A 10081-nucleotide genomic window follows, 5' to 3' on the forward strand; every position below is an offset into this window, starting at 1 on the left:
TTTACCTTTGTAGTCCCTTTAGTATATGTGTGTGTGTGTGTGTATTGTATTTTATGTATTTTAATTGCATTTTATGTATTTTAATTTTATTTTAATGTTTTTGTGATTTTACTGTTTACAATTTTATTATGTACATGTTTGATTTTATTTTTGTAAGTCGCCCTGAGTGCCCTATTATAGGGTAGAAGGGCAGGATAGAAATATTTTAAATAAAATAAATAAATAAATAAATATTATCTGATTTATATCCCGCCTTTCCTCCCAGCAGAAGCCCGGTGAAGGTTGAACTGCAGCCTTGTCTGTTACACTTGATTTTGTATATCCCATAGTCAGCTATAGAGATGTGGTTTGTAGGGACTTTATTGTCCAAGACAGTGGAATCAGTAGTTTTGTACAGTCATACCTTTTCCCCATCCACCCCACAGTCAAAAAGAAACCTCTTTAGACTACTGTTTTCCTGATCTGTATTTCACTTGGCAGCACAAAAGAGAGTATCCAAGTTACAGTGCACGGTTACTTGCTTGCAAGGGCCTCTGGAGGGCACTAGGGCAGTCCCTGTTCCTCTTGGGACTGCAAAGAAATCTACTGCAGGAGGCCAGGTGTGGATAATAATACAAACAGGGAAAAAGAGATACTTCCTGTCAGGATTGATGCCTGTGGAGATGTCTACATATACCAAAGTCTCCTTGCTGGGTCAGTGATGATCAGGTCAAACCAGAAAGGGGCTTGGAATTTTAATTCAAGGGCTACACAGAGAGAACTACTCAATAAGAAGCTTTAAAAAGTGAGTACCATTTCCTGTTTCAGATCTGCGTGAAATATGAATGCACAAATCTGTTTGTTATGACAGATCCTGGGATGCACAGGGAAGGATCCTGAACTGTGGTCCACTTGCTTAATAGATGATGCTGATGATGTCACTGACTGGGGGAAGGGCTGTAGCTCAGTGGTAAAACTTCTGCTTTGCATGCAGAATGTTCCAGGTTCAATCCCTGGCACTTCCAATGGAAAGGTTCAGGTAGGATGTGATGGGGAAGATATCTGCCTGAGAGCTGCTGTCAGGCAAAGAAAGCAATACTAGGTTGGAGGGGCAAATTGCTGGATCTGATATCAGGCAGCTCCTACAAGGCTCCGCTGTGTGTGCTTATAGACCTTTGCTTTAGCAAGGTTGATGTTTACTTGGAAGAAAGTCTCACTTTTTTTTTGTTGAGACGAAAGTTGTGATCCAACATATGTCTACTCAGAAGTAAGCTCCATTGGGTTCAGTAGGACTTACTCCCAGGTGAGTGTATATTGGGTCACAGACTTACTTCCAACTATAGGTTTATAATCTTATTTCAAACTCTCTAACACTGCTTGTCTTATCCCATCCATTTTGCCTGCTTATGAAAACAACATTATCTATTTTAAGCAGTATTTTAAACATTCTGGCATTTGCCCAATCCTTTCTGCGCATATAGGCAGACTTCCTTCCAGTGTCCCCTAATCTGTCAGACTCATTTATCCTTCAGTGCACATTCAGAAATACAGGCATACACACTCCTAATGTCCTCACCATATTTGTGCAGCAAACTTTAGGAAATGTTAACATCCTGGCTTACACAGGGTACCATTCCTGCAGGTGACCAAGTGGAAACTTCCCTCCACTTGCCCAGACAGCGCGTTTGCCTTTTTTGCAGTCAGCTGTGGCTGGGCAGAATGTTTGCTTAGCTTGCTTTTAATTTTATTAATGTATAGTCCACTTTTTTCTTTTTACAAGAAGTAGTTTTTGCTCATCCATCCCCTGATCCTGATGATCTCTGGTCATGCACCTCGAGTGCCACTGCTTACATTATCCTCAAGTGCCATTGCTTCTTGCATTCTGTTTCTGCTGAGCATTCCCCATTGGTTTGAAAACTCAGACAGTGCCAGAAGTTGGGCCTGGTTCTTACTTACTGGAACAGTACTCAGCAAGATGGTTGGGATGTGCTTAGGAGGCAGCACGCTCATAAAATGTGGGATGGTTTCTGATCAGTCTGGAAGGCTTCAGAGAGTGTAGCATTGCCAGTTTTTAATCCAACAAGAGTTCTTTGTCAGAAGAGACAGCATCAAAGAGAGCCACAACTCTCTGCACTGTATGCTGAAGTAAAGTTGCTATGTGCCCTACTTTCCCAAGGTCCTTAGGACAATCTTGTTTGAAAGGCTGCGAGAGAATAGCCCCATATTTGAAGGCATCCTCTGTTTGAGGGCTGTTTAGTCCAAGTCTGGTTTAAACATAAAAACAACATAAGAAGGGCCTTGAAGATGCCCATCCACAGTTAGTACCTGGACAGCAGACTGAGCATGCACACACGTCGCCTGGTCACAGTCTTCCCCACTATGGTGACATGGATTGTATTTCCATTTAAGTTATCGTAATTATTTCTACATTTGCATGCTTAAAATTGAGTCTTTAAACAAACAGTATCAATTCCACAACAATACTATACTAGCTACTTTAGATGTCACATCTCTTTACACCAATATACCACATAATGATGGGATTCAGGCTTTAAATGAGTTCCTTAACACCAGAGATATGAACAATCCTCCAACAGAGGTTCTCACAACTTTAGCTACACTAGTCCTGACTTGTAACAACTTTACATTCAATGGAGAACACTACCTGCAACTACAAGGCACAGCTATGGGGACTCGCATGGCTCCATCATATGCAAATCTCTTTATGGGTAAACTGAAACAGGAGATCCTCAAAAAGGCCATCAACAAACCACTTATATGGTGGTGATACATTGACGACATCTTTATGGTCTGGACGAATGGTAAAGAGAGTTTGGAACAATTTTAAAATTACATCAACTCTATCCATCTCTCTATTAAGTTTACATTTAATAGTACAAATGACAATCCGCACATCCCTTTTCTGGATGTCCTTCTTACCATTGAAAACAACAAAATAGCCACTGATCTCTACAGCAAACCCACTGATGCCCACACCTATTTAAACTGGAAATCCTGCCATCCTAGGCATATAAAGAAGAACATTGTGTATAGCTTAGCTCTGAGAATCAAACTTATTTGCAACACTGAAGATAAATACCAGAGAAGGATCAGTGAACTTAAAGAACACCTTCTTCGAAGAGGATATTCTCTACATATTATGAATTGCAACATCCACCGAGCCTCCATTCTGTCCAGAGAAAACCTCCTCCATCATACTGAGGTGTCAAAGAGCAGAGAGCAATGGATTCCGTTTGTGGTAGATTTCCATCCAGCATCTCCTAACTATCATCGAGCAATCAAGGAGAGCTACCCATTGCTGGCAAACTCTGAACATCTTACCAGAGCCATCAGCAGGCCTCCTGTTATAGCATTTCGCCAACCTCCTAATTTGCGCAGACTGTTGGTGAGAGCTGTGCTTAAGCCACCAATCACCAATCCAGGGTCTCATTCTTGTCACTCCAAATGCTGTATCACCTGTGTGTACCTCAGGGAGACAGCCACTTTTACAAGCACTAAGACAGGCAGGACATATTACATGAAACAAAACATCACCTGCAGGTCCTGCAATATAGTTTATATCATCGAGTGCAAAAGACCAGGATGTCATATCCAATATGTAGGAAAGACCACAACTGACCTACGCATGCACTTCAGGAACCACAAGTCGGCAATTTTGACCAAAAAAGTGGAGCAACCAGTTGCAAAGCATTTTAACATCGAGGGTCACAGCCTGTTGGACTTTTCCATTACAGCGATAGAGATGCCAGCAGATCCAGCAGCATTGACCAAAAGGGAGAACTTTTGGATTTACTCTCTGGACACATTGGCACCACATGGCCTGAACCTGGAGGACAGTACCACCACTACTTAGCTTCTGCAAATGAAGCCCCTCTGAGCATTCCATCCTCAAAGCTCTATAACTGCCACCTTGGTAACAGCATTTATATGTTGGCAGCCGATGAAGGCGGAAGCTGAAACGTTTTGTTAATATAATAAAAACCTCTGTTTGGTTAATCACAATTACATTTATACACACACACACACACACACATAAAATTAGCATATGCAAATCTGTGCCCCCATTTTTGGCAATGCAATAGTGTCCAGCCTAGGCTGGAGAATTCAGAGGACCAGCCAGTGCATGGAAGGGATAAAATCCTGTTTGATGCAGGAGAGGGCAGAGAGTTGGACCCTTGGCCTAAAGTATCCACATGGGAGAAAGCAGACTTCCTGCTTAACCCAAGAGCTTTTAAAGGAGCCACAGCCATATATGGCAGTGGCAGTACTAAATGAGTTATGTCTTTGGGTCAGTAATTTACAGCATCTTCCTCAGGGCATTTTTGCACATGATACTAAAAATGCTGTTGGCATTTTGGCTCCAAGAGGCTCCTGCCTGGAACCCTGGAGAGCGACTGCCAGAGTAGACAGTACTTTGCAAGATAGACCACTAATCTGACTCTGTATAAGAGAGCTGCCATGCTTCTACGGTGTGACTGGACAGCTCTTCTGTTTTTGTTTTGACCTGAATAATTTTGAGAGGGATCTGATAATAGTGGGGTTTATTTCATTTTATTTGGAGATTTGCAGCGTGTCATACCCTTATCTGTTGAGAAGTCGCAATTCGCCATCTAGTGGGCATTAGCAGGACACGCAGCAGATATTAATTTGCAAGGTAAAAACTATCACAAGCGAACTAGATACAACCGACCCATCTTTACATTACAGGTTGCTGCTGAACAGATATAAAGTGGGATGGGAGGATTTCATGTGGAGAAAAGTGCCGAATCCTTTCCCCAGCCATACTGTTCCCCTTTCCTCTGATTTTTCTCATGTTGGACTACAGAACAATGCAAACTTGGAGAAAGCTGCCTTATACCAGCTCAGACAATTTGTCTCTGTAGTCTTGTCTGCTATGGCAGGCAGTGACTTTTCAGGGCAGGGGTGGGGACTCTCAGACACGGGGACCAAATGTGGCCCTCTGGGCCTCTCTATCTGGCCCTTGGACTATCCCCAGGCCACATCTCCTTCCCAAGCCACATCCCTTCCTAGCCCTGCTTCACACCCTGCTTGTGTGGTTTTGCCTGGCTGGAATGTGGCCTTGCATTGTGAGAATGCCTCTTGCTTGCCTGGCTGGTAAAGAGAGAGAGAGAGAAATGTGTGACTGTGTAGAAATTAGCCAACCAAATAGTGTGCATGCATGTGCACGCGCGCACACACACGCACACACACAAGGGGGTGCTGTCCCTGCTCATTTCTCTCCCCAACCTTGCCTACTCTCACCAAAGGTCTTCCTTCCACCCTCACAGATTGCAAAAGCCTGTCCCCCTTCCCCCCACATGTCACCAAAATCTGTCCCCTTCAGAGCTTGGAAAAGTTACTTTTTTGAACTACAACTCCCATCAGCCCAATCCCGTGGCCATGGTGGCTGAGGCTGATGGGAGCTGTAGTTCAAAAAAGTAACTTTTCCAAGCTCTGCCCCTTCCCCCCACAGGGTTGCCAAACCCCACTCCCTCTATCCTCCCTCACAGGGGTCACCAGAGCCCACACTCTCCACTAACTTCAGTGGTCTTCCTCCTAGGTAAATAGGATTGCAGCCCCAGTGACCACTCTGGATGATAACTACTCTCAAAACCTTTTTTAAAGTTTCAGCCAGAGACTGGGGGAGGAGGAATTTTGAGCTCCCAACTTGGAAGAGGAATGAAAGGTTCATTGTTATCCTGGTTGTTGGAAAATAGTAAAGCCTTGCTAATAGTAACTATAACTGATGAGTAACCTTGCTAGCAGTAGCTATGACTGTTGAGGGTTGAAGGCACTGAACTGGGTGCTCAGATTACAGGGGCCAAGGATGAGGGGCTCTGGTTCCGTTACCTTTATTGGTGTCCACCAGTTTTAGCATTGATTTGGCCTGAAATCCATTCAGCTAGAGCTTCCTGCACAGGTTTAAATCATGATCATAGCACATCCATCTATGCTCTTATAAACAGGCTTTTGTGTGTGGAATGCATATTTAACCTTGACATATATTTTGGTGTAGCATGTAACATTTGCTATTTTTTCACATGGGGAAATGTTTTTAGGTGTACAGAAGAATCAAACCACAGAAGGAACAACTTTCACCATCAGCTTAATATTTCAGCACTCCCAAACTGGGCATGTTTGTCTTAGAATGTATATTTGCATTTCTTTTGTTCAGCTGTAATTGCAGTTTGGGACTGGCTTTATGTTAAGGATAAGGTCAGTACTGGACAAAATCAGGGCATTTTAACCTGTACTGTGTGCCTCTGAGTACACTGTTGAAGGCAGGTTACAAGTATCCTGGTGTATTCTATGATACTTTGTTTTCTTTGCTTCAGGGTTAAAGCCAAGTTTGCGTTTGGAAAATGTTGGGCTGAATGGAAGTGGCTCACCCTGGGTTTATCAACAAGCCCTACAACTGAATGAAATCTACAAAGCTTTGAGGGGCATAAAATCACAGACAGCTCTCCATTAATCCCAAAGTGTTTGCTGCACACAAATAAAAATCTCCTTGCATCTATGCCCCCTCCATTCCTGAGCCAGCTCTTGTTTGTACAGAATATGCATTTATCTTGGAGAATAGTTGACAATCTGCTTTGCTTCACTACAGTCAACAGATGGCAGCAAAACTAGTCAAAAGTTGTATCATACCTTGCTCTCCATTTACCCATGGCTGTAGTGCTTGGAGTTTTCTGAAACTTGGATCAAAACAGTGGTAAATGACCCAGTGGCATGCTAATCCTTTTCTATGGTTAATTCCATAGCTCACTGCTGACCACATACTAAATTACTGGTAGCATTAAGATTATTTAGCAGACATGTCCATCTCATGTTGAACATGTCGACCTGTCAACTTTACATCTTTTGGTGATAGGCTATTATTACGGTAACAATAAAGGAGCTATATTATACTGATCCAGACCAACTGGTCCATCAAGCATATTTTTGTCTGCTCCGATTGTGGGAGGGACCACAGCTCAGTAGGACATACTTTGCATGCAGAAAATCCCAGGTTCAGTTTTGTGCATCTACAGTTAAAAGAAGTAGGGAAGATGGGAAAACCAATACTACTTGTTCATAATCTGTTTAATATGGAATTGATATCATGTCACCAGCAAGATCACATTTCTAAAAAATATTGTGTGGTGAGAACTTAAATAGATGCAAATGCCAACCATTCTTGCTACATACCAAAAGGAAACATGCTCTTGAAAATACTGTTTATTTTATAACACTATATTGTTAAATTATATCTGTACACAATTATTGCCTTTCTGTTATAGTAAAACTTGCAGATCACCTCCAGGGTGAATATGATAATAGAGTTACACAACTGTATTTATTGTGCCCATCACATTTCCAAAGTGATGACAAGACCATAAAGTAACTTATAACTTCTGAAAGCATCTCCAAAGGTCTGGTTATTCTTTTTTATTTAATACGTTTATGCTGTACAATTATATCCTGGTTTTCTTCTGTCACAGAACCCAAGGTGGCATTCCTGGGGTTCCCAGGTGATCTCCCATAGAAGCTGTTTGACCAGTGGCGTGGAGTTGCAACAATAGCTGATGACTGGGAAGGGCAGGGCAGTGGCAAAGTCAGGCTGCGTGGATGCACTGGCAGAGTCATTTGGGTGCTCCCCCTGGTGCACCCATGCAGCCCTGACCTCACTGCTTTCTCCCCCTCTCCTGATAAGCAGCAGCAGCTTTGCTGCTGCAAAGCTATTGGTATAGCTCTACCCCACGGGATGAGCCACTCCTGGTCTCCCACCCAGGCAATGACCAGACCCAGACCTGCTTAGCTTCAGCAAGATGGCTGCATTATGTACCCTCCAACTGTGCCCTGATGGCAGCATGCACTATTGTCCACTTTTCCACTATTATCTCTTTCATTGCATCCACAAGGAAATTGTAATAAATGTGCTTTCCTATTGAATTTTTGGAGGGAATCCATACACAAAGAGTGACGCCTGCCAGGACCTTCCTTTTGCCAAAGTCTTGATGCATGTCACCTGTGATGTTACTACTGGCATGCAATTGTGGAGGTGACCAGCGAACATGCAGAAACAGTGGCATTCTCATATGTATCACTCGTAATTGTTAGTCTTGCAAGCAGGCAAATAAAGGAGTTAAGATGTATTACTGCTCCAACCTGGACAGTGGATCCATCAGGGCAGATTTTGAGGCAGATGTCTAGAGACCCAACTCAGCAGAATGAGCAGGAGGGCTCACAAATGCAGCAGGGCAGGCTGACCACATTCTGTGGATAAAGGGAAAGAAAGCCTCATTGGCAGACAGCCTTGGGGTGTCTCACTATGCTGAATAAGACTCTTTGTTTCTGCCAAGTCATAGATCCCTCCACAATATAGTGAGCGTTGAATGTTGATCTCTCAAGAAAAGCTCCAATGAAATTCAAGTTTTCATAGGATTTATGTGCTGGAGCTGAACATAGCAGGCAAATGTCATTAATTGTCATTAATAAAAACAAGGTCTGCTAGACCTTATTGGTGACAGTGTATGTCTGGGCAAAGCCTAGTCCTAGGAATGTCACTTGTACAGCCTGTGCCTGATTAGATTCTAAGTAAACATTTTTCATCCACATTTTATTTAGTTAGTTATATTCTTCTGTCACTTTTTGCATTTCTAAATGCTGTTCAAATCCCTACTCAGCCATGAGGTCCACTAGGTGGCCACTACCTCTCAACATTACCTACCTCACAGGGTTGTAGTGAGGACCAAATGGGGAGGAGAAGCAGGTATGCCACCTTGAGCTACTTGGAGGAAAGGTGGGATATAAATGTAACAACAACAATACATTCATGTACCAAACAATCAAAAATAAATCCACATCAGACAACAAGCATAAACTAAATAAGATAAATTTGCAGATGATACAAAGTTGGGGGGTATAGCTAATACCGTGGAAGACAGAAACAAAATTCAAAGGGACCTTGATGGGCTGGAGCATTGGGCTGAAAACAACAGAATGACATTCAACAGGGATAAATGCAAAGTTCTACACTCAGGAAAAAGAAACCAAATGCACAGTTATAAGATGTGGGATACTTGGCTCAGCAGTACGACATGTGAGAAGGATCTTGGAATTGTCGTTGATCACAAGCTGAATATGAGCCAACAGTATGATGTGGCTGCAAAAAAGGCAAATGCTATATTAGGCTGCATTAACAGAAGTATAGTTTCCAAATCGTGTGAAGTACTAGTTCCCCTCTATTCAGCACTGGTTAGGCCTCATCTTGAATACTGTGTCCGGTTCTGATCTCCGCACTTCAAGAAGGATGCAGACAAACTGGAACAGGTTCAGAGGAGGGCAACAAAGATGATCAGGGGACTGGAAACAAAGCCCTATGAGGAGAGACTGAATGAAGTGGGCATGTTTAGCGTGGAGAAGAGAAGACTGAGGGGAGATATGATAGCACTCTTCAAGTACGTGAAAGGTTGTCACATAGAGGAGGGCCTGGATCTCTTCTTGATCGTCCCAGAGTGCAGGACACAGAATAATGGGTTCAAGTTGCAGGAAGCCAGATTTTGACTGGACATCAGGAAAAACTTACTAACTGTTAGAACCATATGACAATGGAACCAATTACCTAGAGAGGTAGTGGGGTCTCCGACACTGGAGGCATTCAAGAGGCAGTTGGACAGCCATCTGTCGGGAATGTTTTGATTTGGATTCCTGCATTGAGCAGGGGGTTGTACTCGATGGCCTTATAGGCCCATTCCAACTCTACTATTCTATGATTCTATGATAAAATCATTAAAAATTACGGCAGCATTTAAAGCTCAATATAAAACTCTTTAAAAGGCCCCCTGTCAAGAATTCTGCACAAAGAAATCCCAGTTTTTTCTTTCAAACTCAGTAAGGCTAAGAATTAGAAATACACAATACTGACTTAATGGGGATGGGGAACTTGTGCTCCAACTCCCATCAGCTCTGGCCAGCATGGCCAATGGTCAGGGTTGATGGGAGCTGTAATCCAACAACATCAGGAGAGGCGCAGGTTTCTCACCCCCAGCTTAGTGGTTCTTGGATGGACCACCTGAATTTTCACAGGATTCTGAATATT

The 10081-nt window shown here is 42.9% G+C and overlaps 1 long non-coding RNA gene across 1 annotated transcript; it reads left to right on the forward strand.

The window, feature by feature from the left end:
- The first annotated feature begins 634 nt into the window (after positions 1-634).
- LOC133382265 (uncharacterized) lies at positions 635-7400 on the forward strand. Its single transcript, XR_009761880.1, has 2 exons — positions 635-784; positions 6336-7400. It is a non-coding gene; the product is annotated as an uncharacterized LOC133382265 (long non-coding RNA).
- Positions 7401-10081: the final 2681 nt, after the last annotated feature.

Source organism: Rhineura floridana, chromosome 3 (assembly GCF_030035675.1).
Source record: "Rhineura floridana isolate rRhiFlo1 chromosome 3, rRhiFlo1.hap2, whole genome shotgun sequence".
In the NCBI taxonomy this organism is placed as follows: Eukaryota; Metazoa; Chordata; class Lepidosauria; order Squamata; family Rhineuridae; genus Rhineura; species Rhineura floridana.